Source organism: Pteropus alecto, unplaced genomic scaffold (assembly GCF_000325575.1).
Source record: "Pteropus alecto unplaced genomic scaffold, ASM32557v1 scaffold75, whole genome shotgun sequence".
Lineage (NCBI taxonomy): Eukaryota > Metazoa > Chordata > Mammalia > Chiroptera > Pteropodidae > Pteropus > Pteropus alecto.
In genome coordinates this window covers 26430208-26443788 of record NW_006440638.1, presented here as the reverse complement: position 1 = coordinate 26443788, position 13581 = coordinate 26430208, and the positions used below count along the sequence as shown (strand labels likewise).

Here is a 13581-nt window from a genome sequence, read left to right as displayed (position 1 = left end):
TGCTGTCCTTACAGTTTCTATTTCTAATGCAAACAGGCAAAAGAACATGGTGGGGTAATTAGGGTGTTTTGTTTGTTTGTTTGTTTGTTTGTTTTTCTGGAAAGGCATTAAGTCAGTCTAAAAGACAAGAGTCTTAATAATCAAATTTTAAAAAGAAAAACTATACATAATTAAATACATGTTCGAATCATTAAGTTTTTCTGAATCGGCATGTTTGAGGTTTCATAATTCACCAGAGATACATGTCACTCTTTCTTTGTGAGTTATTGTGTGGTTTGTTTGAGAAAAGAAATATAAATGCAACACAAAATTCCCCCAAGGGCTGTTTATTAATTACTATCTAAATCCCTAGTCGTAGTCATAGGGGAAGTTTGGATTGTTTTTCCTTTCAATGGGCTTTTGTGCGCTCTTTGTTAAAATCAAAGGTCATGCTTGATTATAATCTACTCTGTAAGAATCAGTAAAATACTAATCTCAGCAACCATTATGTTTTTTTATAAAGTCAGCCACAATTTAATTTTTGAGAACAGAATAGAGAAAGTGGGTAAATAGAGCAAACTGCATGTTGGTACAAGGATGTATTCGATTCCCCAACTTGTAGGGTGCTTAGATACCACAGAGGCAAGCAGGTAATCTCTTTATTTACTTCTAACAAGTAGAACTTTCTACCTTATTTGTGGGGATAATGCTCTCAGGCTTCATAGGAAAAGAAAAGAACAAAAACTTGAAGAGCAACTGCAGCAAACTCTAATTGAGAAGGTAGCTGTAAAGGCTTTTCTTACTGGTAGGTTTGTTCCACAAATTCATAATCAGAATATCTGGAGGGCTAACTGTTCACACACTACAGCTGGATTACTTTGAGCTTCCTTCGCTTTTTTGTAATGGATTTATTCTCTCGAGTTTGTCTATAAATATAAACACACACTGAGAAAACCTATTTCCCCTACCTATCTGATGTCTTGGAATCCTAGAATGTGAGAACTGGAAGAACAGAGATTCTCTAACTCAGCAGTTTTTAGACCCTGTTGCATGGAACCCTATGGTTTTTTCATAGGTTCCAAAAACTGTTTTAGCACTTATTTTTAACATATATTTTACCTGTTTTAAAATTAAAATATAAACACCACATGCATTAAAGATACACAATGACAATAGTAGAAACCTAGAGAGCCCCTGAGAGGTGGAAGCACCCTACAGACCCCTCTTCTGCCTCAGGTATCTCAGAAGGCACGCTGGGCTTGAACTGATGATTTTGAAAATTCACTACAGTTCACACTCTGTAAGGAAACATGACTACTAAGCATAATGAGGTTTCCTGGATGGAATTCTGGATGAAGTCTTGAACAAAAACAGCAAAGAGGGATGGGCTGGGCTCTTTTGGCTGAAAGGTTGTCAGATAGCTGTGTGGCAGAAAACATAAGCCTGGGGCTGTGCCTTGTATGTTTCTGTTGTTGTTTTAGGTCAGGCAGATTATGCCAGTAAGTACAAACTGAAGAAATTAGTTTTTATACTTGGAAAGCATCATGCCTTTTCTTCTGCTAGGCCTTTAGTGTTTGTGTGTGTGTTTGCTTGTTTTGTTAACTCCTGGTCAAAAATTAGTCAGGGTAAGGTATGTTATTGCTATGGTTACCCTCAGCATACCAAGGGCTTCAAGACATGTAGAGATGTCCTGTGTTTAGGGTAGGAGTTGGTTTTCCAGAGAGTTTTAATTAATGTCTCTTTCAATTTCACTTTTAGGTCTTCATTTATTCTGTGCCTCAGTGAGAATCTATCTCTTCCAATTCTTTGAGTAGTCTCCCACTGTTGCTTGTTATTAATGCTTCTTAGCCTATTGGTGGGGAGAAGGAGGAGAGTTCTGAGGATCTGGTTAACCTTCAGTCGTGGGAAGGCACTATGTCTTGGTATCACAGTGTGGCCTGTTCAGGGCTTCTGCACATATTCCTGGCCTCTCCCCTGGGAATAGAAGTGTTTTTTTGTTTGTTTGTTTGTTTGTTTAATATTTTTAAAAATTTCATTTCCCTAATACCTTAAGGGCAATGATTTCTGTTATCTTTACCTGTCAGATTAAGATTTTTTTTTTTAAATCGGGAACATGAGGAAAGTTTTCTCAGAATTCACCACAATCTTCCCTGTGAGCAGCTTGTGGAGTGCTAGGTAAAAACACCTGCAAGATGATGTGACCCATCCTCTGTAAGTACACTGTTCTTAGGGGTTGAACATATTCCCAGATCCCCACATTTGACATATCACCATTCCTCAACTATTCTCAATTTATTCAGTGTTGAAAAAGGGGAAATGCAATGGACCTCAGAACTAGTTGAGAGTACAGAAGTTGAGACTAGAATTCTGAAAAACTATACTGTTCATTTCTCAACTTGGTAGCCATTTCTTTTCTTCTGTGTGTTAAGCATACTTTTTTTTTTTTACTTTATTTTGAAGAAGAGGAATGTATTTGGGAACACGTATATGTAAAAGGAGCAAAGAAAAAATGAAGTTACATCAAAAAAGGCATCTTCATCCTAACTTGTTTGACCAGGTAACAGTTTATGCCCCGGGTGTAATTTTTTCTGAGATCCAGTGTTTCATGGATCATGTGCTATAGAAAAGACAATGAAATTATAAAAATTCTTTTTATGCCTATTAATAAAAAAAATAAAATTTAGTCAGTAAGACTACAAACCCTATAACCCTAGGGTGATATTTTCAAAAGATAAATTACCCCTGAAATTTTAGAAATATTGATTGACCATCGTAAAAAATGGTAATGGACTCTGCAAATATATATATAGACCATATGCCCTAGGTAAACAAATAATTCTATCCCTTACTTCCCTGCAGATGCCTGTCTCTCTCTAGATTTTCTGTTAGTAAAATGCCCTGAGATTTTAGTTCAATACTTTCAAGAAAAGTCATAAATTTGCAATCTGTCTTTTTCTTGTTATAATGATTAGAGAAGTACTACCACCAACTCTACTGTAGTAGGCATTATGGGAAATAAAGATATAAAGAAGACATGAACTCCCCTGAGAAATACGTATGCATTAAGAGGGTAATAAGACAAAGCCAAGATAAAAATATCACCAGTTTTGACCTGAGAATTTTTTTAAAAATAGAACTCTAAAAAGCTTTAAGAAAGAGATGACATTAGGATAGTCCTCAAAAATACAAGATCTCATCAAATGGGAAAGCAAGCAGAGGGCACTCTAGGGGAAGGTAATGGAATGAATAAAGCTTGAGTAGAGAGGATTTAGAGCAATCTAGCATAGCTGGAGTATAGGGTCTATGAAGGAGTCAAAATAAGGCTGAAAGGGGGTTTGTGATAATATCATGGAGAGCGTCAAACAGCAGACTATGTGGTTTGCATTTTTAATGTTGATCACTACACACTGAACTGTCCAGGGAACTTTTTAAAGTACAAAGATCTAGAAAACAATATGCCAGTCCAAAGGTGTCTGAACACAACAGAGAGGGAAATGAGGTTTTCCCCATCTATTCAGAGACTATGAATGTTTTACTTACAGCCAAATATGTGAGCTCTGCAATGGAAGTCTTTATCTGACCCAATTCTGACTGCATTCAAAGTACATTTTTAGAGTGTTCATCTCCCTCCCCAGAAGACCCTTGGGGCTAAATCATTCATGCCTTGCATATATCCAGAAGATACATTAATAAGGCAGTAATACTTTATGCAGAGGCTATTGCTGATACTTGCTCTCCAAGTGATCATGCATAACTCACTGAATAAAGTAGAGCAGCATTGTTTCAGGGCTCACTCAAGCATATAATAGAGATCCAGTGAATTACAGAGGGCTTCTGCTTAAAGAACCATTTGGTTCTTAAGAATTGGACCAATCTTTTTGCATACTTTGGTAGCCAGGTTTATGCATTCTGGAATGTATTAAGTTGGATTTAAGTTTTTCTTGAGGCATCAGCAGGGTATGTCAGTTCCTATGCCCAACATCATTGTCTAAGGAATGATTCAGGGGGAAATTGAAGAACTAGTCCCATTTGCCTGCTGAAAAGCAAGAAATTCTTTCCTAGAGAAACAATAAAATGTTAAGGAGTGCTAGTATAAACAAAAGGGAGTGAAGAGAAGACAAGAGACACCAAAAAGACACCTTTACCTTAACTTATTTGACCAGGTTTCCTTCTCAAAGTATAATTTTTGCTGAGATTTAATACTTGATTCCAGAGAAATGAAGCTCTTCGTGGATCATGTAGTATGGGGAAGGTAGTGGAATTAAGAAAACACTCTTCACATATATTAAAATTATTTTTAAAAATTAGTTGGCAAGATGACAGATCTTATAATTCCAGTATGATTATCTCAAAAAATAAATTACCCTTGAAGTTCAAGAAAGTTAGTAACCATTCTAAGAAGAGATAATAAACTAGAAAAATGTATGTACTTTTTAAGCATAAAGAAAATAGTTATCTTTCCATTTTAATGGTCAAGGTCATTTGTTTGGCTGCTTGTCTCTTCAGATAATGCTCAAATATTTTGTGCCAATGACTTTAAATTTCTCTATAAACAAAATTGAAATAGTTTTCAAGGACAGAAAAAAATAGCATTTGAAAATATGCCACTTTTTTCATCATTATCACTATCACAGGTAAAGTTATCAAAGTTTTTACAAGACAATATGCTATTATCTATGTTTAAAAACAGAATGTGAACTTTCTTCATATTTTTTCCATAATTAAATATTTTATCATTATAAAGTTTAATTTGTTTTCGGGGTCAGAAATGCAAACCACATTCTTTGAGAAAAAAAAAGGAAAAAGAAAAGAGGGAGAGAAGGAAAAGAAAAGAAAGTGGAGGAGAATATGGAGAAAGAGGGAGGGAGGAAGAGAAAGAGAATAGAAATTATTCACTAATGCAACTAAATAAACCACCTTGTTGACTGAGGTACTCAAACCACTTCCCGAGTAGCTCTCAATTCCTCCTTCTCTCCTCTGACCTCTGCTTTGGCAGTTCCTCTCACCATTCCTCTACCTCCATTCCCTTCTGTCCTGCCTACCTTTCTTTCATCTGATTTACTGTCATGCCCCTCACATATAGCTTGTTTCTCACAAGCCCTAAGATTATATGATTCTTACAGCGTGGGCCTCAGAAAGAGATAGACCTTTTCAATTCTGGCAAAATGGATGCTGATTACTCTTGCTTGAGAAGGAGCCCGCACTGTGTTTAGTAAAGACAGAATCTCAGAAGATCTATCCTTGGTCATGTGACCAAGAACCTCCAGAATCATCTGGGAAAAGCAGATGAAAAAAGTTTAGCTATCTATTAATCCACTATAACTAAGTGAAGCAATCATTCTAATTCATTTATTTCTTCTCGGGATTGTTAGACCCAACTAAAGGTGTTGCATGAATGTTTACATTTAGTCAATAATTCCATAAACTATTTATTTCTAATTACTTGATAATTAGGAATTATCAACAGATGCTAAGAATGTACACATTTGCCCTCGAGAGACTCATATTCTCTATACATATAACAAATCATAATGTTGTATACCTTGGACTAATACAATGTTATATGTCAGTTATATCTCAATAAAACCAGAAAAAAAAATTAAGTTCATATTCTCTGAGGGAAGATAAACATTATGAATACTACATATTCTATAGTGTAAGGACCCTCAATTCCATAAAAGCTTGGGGATACTAAAAAACACTACCATGTTAAATGAACAAAGGAATTATAAAAATGTTTCCATAACAATATATCGAGATAAACACTTTTTCACATTTTAATATAGCAAATCAAAAATAATACTGTAAGCAATGGGAAATAAATTTATTTTAAAAATACTATGGGAATATAGTATAGGTAGCAAATTATTCTTCTAGTATAATCCAGAAAGCCACAGTGAAGAGATATTTGACTGCATGGGCAATTTTAGGAAAAAAGAAGATACCTATCAGGAATATATATATTATTTATGTAACTCAGTCCTGACGTCTCTTAAAAACAAAGACAACATTATCTCTCCAGAAGCTCTAATTGTAAAAGATAAGGCAAGAGTGCCTCTTTAATTATGAAAATAAAGGAAGCTAGAGCTCTACATTTCTAAATTTTTTCTCAATGCCTTCAACTAGGGGAGACTATCTTTATTTATTTGTTTTTTTCTATTAAAAGGCTTTCTCTTTTAAGATTAAATTGGGCCATGAGCATGATTTATATTGGATTTTGTGAGCTGGGTATTTTTACCTTCTCAAAGGACAAAAGCCTCTAATGATATAGATTCCATATTTTAACAGATAAGAACTTTATGAACTAAAACTTAACCTGTTTATACAAATACTCAGTATTTGGGGGCTTATTTCAAATGAGAGTGAGTGGGAAAATGGGACAAAGAGCCATTTGGCATCTTCAGCATACACACAGTGATGTGAATCCATGAGATTGGTGGATTTCAGGAAAACTGAAGATGAGAAATAGTTTCTGATGAAAAGTTTTTTGAGTTTTTTGCAATGTCAAGAATAAGTTAAAGAAGTACAAATTAGTAGTTGATAGTTGGGCATGGGGAGCATGGCAGAGGGAATGCAGTTAGCATTAATATGATGGCTGAGTGGAAGGCCAGGAGAAGGAAGGAGCAATTGGGGGGATTGTTTTACAAACATTCTAGATGTCTAACCAATGTACGGTATACTTGAAACTAATTTAAATAAATAAATTTATTTAAAAAAATAAGTTCATCAAAATAAATAAATAAATAAATATAAAAGCAACTTGCTGAAAATAAAACAAGACATCTGGCAAGACTCTGAAAGCTACTGGACATTTGTAATGGAAACAGAACTGACAGACATCCGCTCACTATAATGGAAGTGTGTTTATTGAACACAGTGACAAAAAGAAGACTACATCTCTGAAATAAATGCAACGTGTTATGCTAGCTGACAGTGTTCTCCATGTACATTATATTTTATGTATGAAAATTATACAGGGAACAATTGCACATCTGCCTCTGTGTTCTTATAAATAATGAAGGAGGACTATTTCATGATGATGTAGCCTCTCATGAATTTACTCAGGTCAAACCAATTGTGACCCAATTTTTCAAAGTTTCAAAGCCCACTCTTTAGCTCCAGTTGTGATATAAAATATTTATGGGATTAGCTAAGGGAAAGGAACTGAGGCTCTTTCAATTAAAAATAATTTGTTTTACTATTTTGAAGCATAGAACCTTAGAGCAAAATCTGTCATAGCAGTGCAGTTGCCTGGTGAGAAGAAAACTTTATTCATCAAAAAATTGGTAAGTCAACACTCCCTTTTTATTGGATAACAAAAATAGAACTTGCTTGTGGGTCAGGGCACATGGAATCAGGTGCAAGCAAACCTAACAAGTATGTAGTTTTAGCCAATCAAATGATAATTTAGAAACAAAATAGAGCTCTAGGAATCATAATGCCCTGTGGATTCCTTAGAGTATGGAACCCTCTGGAAATGTTCCTCCATAGCATTTGGTAGCATTCAGATAGGATGTTAAACCACCTGGCCTTCTTCCCCTTTTAAACAAAGCAACTCTGCTTTTACCTGTGTGTTGTATCAGGCTCCCACAAAATTTTCACCTGAAGAAGGTTTCCATAGCTCTATAAAGTTTGAAATCAACTGATCATTATCTCCGGAAGCACAGAGTGAATGACAGGTCAAAAGTCACAAACCAATCATTTCTAGAGCTGAGATCAAATCCATGTCTTTTGACAGCAATACCAGTTTATGTTTGTGTGTGTGTTAGGGGAGTATGTTTGTTTGGTATTATTCCTTAGCCTAAGTCAATGGTTTTCAAACTTGGCTTGAATTAGAATCACTTGGGGAGACTTTAAAAATCTCTATTCCCAGGGCACAACTATCATTCAAAATCTCTGGAGATAGGACCCAGTGATCCGTAATTTTTTAAAGCATCCCAGATGATCCCGGTATGTAACCAAACTGGAGAACCAGTGGCCTTGGCAAAAATTTTGAATTCTGTTTTTCAATAAACACGTCCCAAACTTGATTTTCTGTGCTACCACATGTCAGCTTTTAAAACTTAAGCTCAAAGTGCTATCTTGAGATCTGTTTTCTCCTCTTTAACCTGTTAAAATTGGAGTAGGTCAGAGGTTTTCCAACTGTGCTCTTGGGAACTTCTATAATTTCTGAAAACACATTCTGAAGGGTATGAGAAGGGCAAGAGAAGAGAGACAGAGAAGAGTCAGGGACCTTTACTAATTTTTATATTTTTCCATAAAATATTTTCACCTGAACTTTTGTTTTAAGACAGAATGCCATTTCTTTTTAAAGTTTTAAAATTGCAAGTCTGGAAAACTACTAAGATTTTTTTCAAAATTTAACTTCCAGGGATTGCAGAATTTGATAAAGAACTAATCAACTTACTTGTTCCAAGGTTAGGATTATTTAACTGGTATTTGCAGGCCCCTAATTTTCCCCAATATTCTCACCATATATTAGGAGGAAAGGGGTAGATCCAGAAGCAACATTAATGCTAATCACCCTGGTTTATATGTTTAAGATAAGCATTCTTTCTAGATTCCTCATAACTTCTAAAAAACATCCATCTCTGTTTGCTCAGGACTGTCCTTGTTTAGCACTGAAAGTCTTGTGTCCCAGGAAACCTCAGTCCTGGTCATACTGGGACTATTTGTTACCCTGTGACTAGCGGACAGATAGAAGTGGCACCACTCCATTTTATAACTTCACTTTATAGTCTCTGGGTATACCCGATTCATAGAACAGAGGGACCTGGATGGATGAGCCACTTTAGCTCAGAAATCAGCTGCCTCACTTCATTTGAAGGTCTCTAGAGGGTCTGGCCTGCAGGTGTCAATAGAAGCCTATGAGTAAAGAAGAAAGTTGTAATAATCCATTATGTTTGGATAGTACTTAATACATAAAAGCATTTCCAGGTAGTTTGTCTCATATTTTGTATTACAAAAGATTAACATTTTATCTATTTTATCCATTTCTCATTAAGTTGGCACAAGTTCCACTTCCTCCAATCAATGTATACTTAAAATTCTATTTTCTTTCCTTCTTTTTTTTTCCTTTAACATGTCTAGACCATCTTTCTTTCTTACCTTTATTTTTTGTAATGTGCTTCTACATATGGATATTTCTGCTGTAGTAGGAAGTCTTTATACCTAGTGCTGCGATACTTTCTCCTTCCTTCTTCAACATGCAACAGTAATAGCTATCATTTACCAACTTACTATGAACCAGGCACTGCATTAAGCACTTCTAAGTATCTTATCTTATTTGATCTTCACAACAACCTCAGGGAATTAATGATGAGCAAATAGTGGCCATGAAATATCAAGGATCTGACTCAAGTTCACATGAAAAACAGCAAAACTGGGATTTGAATTCCCAACTGTCTTTTCCCATAATCTTAGTAATCACACCAATTTGCTTTCCCAAACATATATTTGCTGCCATGTGCTTCTACTTTGTTCTAAAATATTTGCCAATTGCCTCCAAGAGATTAATCCCTTTTCAAAACCACATTATGGCAAAGTTGGCAGGCATTGTATTTCCCATATAAAAGATAAGATGACAGAGATACAGACTTTCCTAAGATCAAAAATGTGTTACTAGAGCCAAGACTCTTAACCCATTTTACTATTTAAAATATTTCTAAAAGCAAAGTTAATTTACCTCTGGGCGGTCTACAAATGTGTTCTAGAAGTTTATTAGTTCTCCTAGACATATTTTCTTATGTTTTATATTATCAGTTCAATGATAACTAGAGATGGCCAAGTAAGCATGCTTAAAATCCTCTTTCAATGTGGTCTAATAGAAATTTCTGCAAAGACAGAAATATTATATATGGAAATATTCTATATCTGCATTATTCTAATATGGTAGCCACTAGGAATATATGGTTCTTAAGAATTTGAAACATGGTTAATGCACAGAGGAAGAAAAATAACTATATCTAATTTTAATTAATTTAAATTTAATGTCAATAGACACGGGCCTAATTGGACAACACAACATCTCGATTAGAGGTCTGTAAACTACAGCCATCGGTTGCTAAGTTTAGATAGAATACAGCCATGACCAGTTTTTTTTCTATATTGTTTGTGGCTGCTTTGGTGTCACCATGATAAAGTTGAGTAGTTGTGATAGAGGTATACAACCCTCAAAGCCTAAAATATTTATTATCTGGCCCTTAACAGAAAAAAAAAATTGCTGACCTCTCGTCTAGATGGACACCTGAGGCCTATCTTTGCATTTATGTTTATAGTGGTTTTTATACCATCGTAAATTGAAAAAGGAAAAAGTGATGGGAAATTGAATAAAAGCACAATAGTATAGACATAATGAGAACCTAATAACCTGCACTATGGCAGCCAGTACCATATTCATATAGCAACAGATAAACTGAGTGTCTTAAATTTGTACCAACTTACTATAGAAAATAGAAAACGTGGTATTAAATACACAAAGAAGAATTTTCACTCTTTATCTTACTCATTAATTTAATTTGGATTTTAATAGCACTGTAACATTAATCATGTCTTCAATTAAACAACACCACTTTATGGAATTATAACCTTTAAAATGGCACTTGAGGACTGATCAATGGCAAAGCTTAGGTTAGAAATGAATATGAATATTCTGAACCTAACTAACAAAAATCTTAAAATCATTAATACTGTCTTATACAACATAATATGCAGACAAGCATTAGTACCACTCAAAGAAAAACACAAATAAATTAAGTACCAAAAAAGACCAAAGTTTCTATATTTCTGTTATTAACCCAATGTGAATTTTTTTTTCATCCAAACAAAATCATCTATTACATTTAATTAGTGGTGGTAATCTGAATTTCATTTGATTTATGTCTTTGTTTGCATTTATTTTGTATATATGTTTCAAATTTGTAAGTAAAGAAAAAGATAAAGGAAGACAAGGAAAATACATGAAAGGGTGGAAAATAGCAAAGGACATTGACTTGAAGGACTCCTCAGAGCCTGAAGATTTCCTGATGGGGTGCATCACAGACTCTTCCCCCAAACTCCCCTCCCAAGCCCCTCTCACTACTCTCTAATAGTAGTGCTGACTATATAATGAATATGGGATCACAAATTTTTAATAAAGTATTTTGTATAAAATTCAAAATCTTTTGTGTGTAAAATCTTCAGAGATGTTCAGATGAAATAAGCAGTATCAGAACAAAGTGTCATTATGTTTAATAAAATTGCATGAATAGCTTCATGACCCATGAAAAGAAGCCAGTTTTAGTTTTCAGATTAAAGCAAAGAGCACCGGACATTGAGCCTTTTCTACAACTTCCATTTTGTTGAAAAGATTAAAAGTAACTTCAGACCTTTTTCACAACTATAATTTGCCCATATGATTTTAAAAGCAAAAGTAGGAAAATACCTAACTATTGCCACCATCTATTAAAAGCCCTTCAAGAGAAGATGAATTTCCAACCATATCTACTTTGTTTCATTGCTATAAGAAATAAGCAATATTGTCAAAAGGTAATCAACTCCTAAAGTTATAAAATAATTATAGGAAAAAATTATCTACATTTATCTGCTTTCTAATTCCATCTTGCTGATAAAATTTAGGAAGACTTTTGATCACTGGTCATCAGAACATATTCTACATTTCACAAGATAACTTTTTATAACAAGTGCAATCATTTGATTATATAATACATAAAGTGAATTAAGAAATAAGATCTAAACAGAAAATAGTTTAGTTATTATTTCCTGTCAATAAATTTCTAATATTTTATAGGCGAAGAGAGAGAAAAAATAAAGGAAGGGAATTATAAACCTATTTCTTGAGCTCACAGTTCATCACAAGTCTTTAAATTTGGTCTCACCAAACAAATCTCTGCCCACCTCCCACAGAGGAAGTAAAACAATACCACAAATTATTTGACTCATATGTGATACAAACACCATTTTTGTTCCTCCATCACCAACAATTTAAGAGTAAATAGACAGTGTTTTGGAAGCAAATCCATGACTAACTTTTGCTGAAAAATCTCTTTTCTACATTAATGAGAAAGAACATCTTTTGAAATTACATACATACTAAGCACTCCACTTTGGAGATGTCTCCTTTTTACTCTACTAATTAAAGAAAAGAGACTGAGTAACTACTTCATATATTAGGCCCGATTGATGTTAATCCTTTTTCTACTTAATAAATCTCCAAATCATTGCTATTTAAGACTTTGTCATGTCAGGAATTGGGATTGTTTACAGCTCTCAAAAAAATGCCCAGGGGAAAAATAAATCCACATACAGGTAGAGACACATGCTTACTCATATGGAAATTAGAAGATAATTTTAATGCATTAAATCTACAAATAAACTATACCCCAAATTATTCATGGTTCAGTCAAAAAGGAAAACTTCATTAACCTTTAAAAGGGAGGTCACACTGCACATATATTCAACTTGGAAAAAAATTATTCCAATTACTGACCACCCTAAACTGAAGTGATGGATTTATTTGAGAGCTCTGTAATTTCAAAGCTCTTAGCCATGATTGGCATGGCAATGTAGGGAGCTTCACTGGAGTGCATACATTAAGATCTCTTGCACTAAAATAGAGTAGCAATGAATAAGGATGCTAAGTATTACATAACTTTAAATATACACATTTATAGTTTCAAATAAAAAATAAATAAACCAAAAAGAGCCCAATGTGCCAAATATTTATTATGTGCCTATCACACGACAGACACTCTGTTAGGCTCAGACTCTAGTTAGGAAAAATTATCTAGGGAAACACAAAGACAGTGAGGGAGACAAGATTAAGAATGTAGAAGAAATTAGATACTCCAAAACTTACTGGTATAACAAAGAATAAGCAGCCAAGTAAACTTAAAGCTCACACAAAAGGCCTATTTTCCTCAGTTATTTCTACCCAATACACCATGTCTGACTTTTAACACAAATTTCAAAGCACGATAAAAAATAATAAATAAATAACACAGTCTGAACAGAGAGGGCAAGCATCTGTTATTTATTTATTTTCTCTCTCTCTCCTTTTTTTTTTTTTTAGGTGAGACAACCCTTGGTTGACCTCAATGATTGCAAGGACCTTGTCAGCTTACAATCCTTTATTTTTTTATTTTTTATACCTACAGTACCTGGTCTTCCTAGGTGGTTTTCCATCCAAGTACTAACCAGGCCTGACCCTGCTTAGCTCCCACTTCGGAGATCAGATGGGATCGGGCTTGTTCAAGGTAGCATGGCCATAGACAACAAGCATCTTTTAAAAGGTAAACTGAGGTACATTAATATTATCAAGAGTTTATTTGAGTGTAAATTGATTCGAATCGGGCAGGTTAAACTGACAGTGGTTAGGGCTACTCTACCAACAGGAGCTAGGAGAGAGGTTTTTATAGAGAAGGCAGAGACGAAGCAAGGAAATTATTTGATTGGCTATAGCTTAATCAGCTGCTTGATTTGAGAAAGATTAGTCGGCTATTTGTGATTGGTTGTTTTTAAGTTTCATTTTTCTTAGATTCAAGTGCATTAACTTTTGACCTAAGTTTTAGTTTGCTTATGTAGGCTACCAAAGCATAAAGCTAC

At 34.4% G+C, this 13581-nt stretch overlaps 1 pseudogene; it reads right to left on the bottom strand.

Annotated features, from left to right (window-relative positions):
- Positions 1–13124: 13124 nt before the first annotated feature.
- On the bottom strand, positions 13125–13249 carry LOC112484458 (annotated as a pseudogene).
- Between the last annotated feature and the right edge of the window lie 332 nt (positions 13250–13581).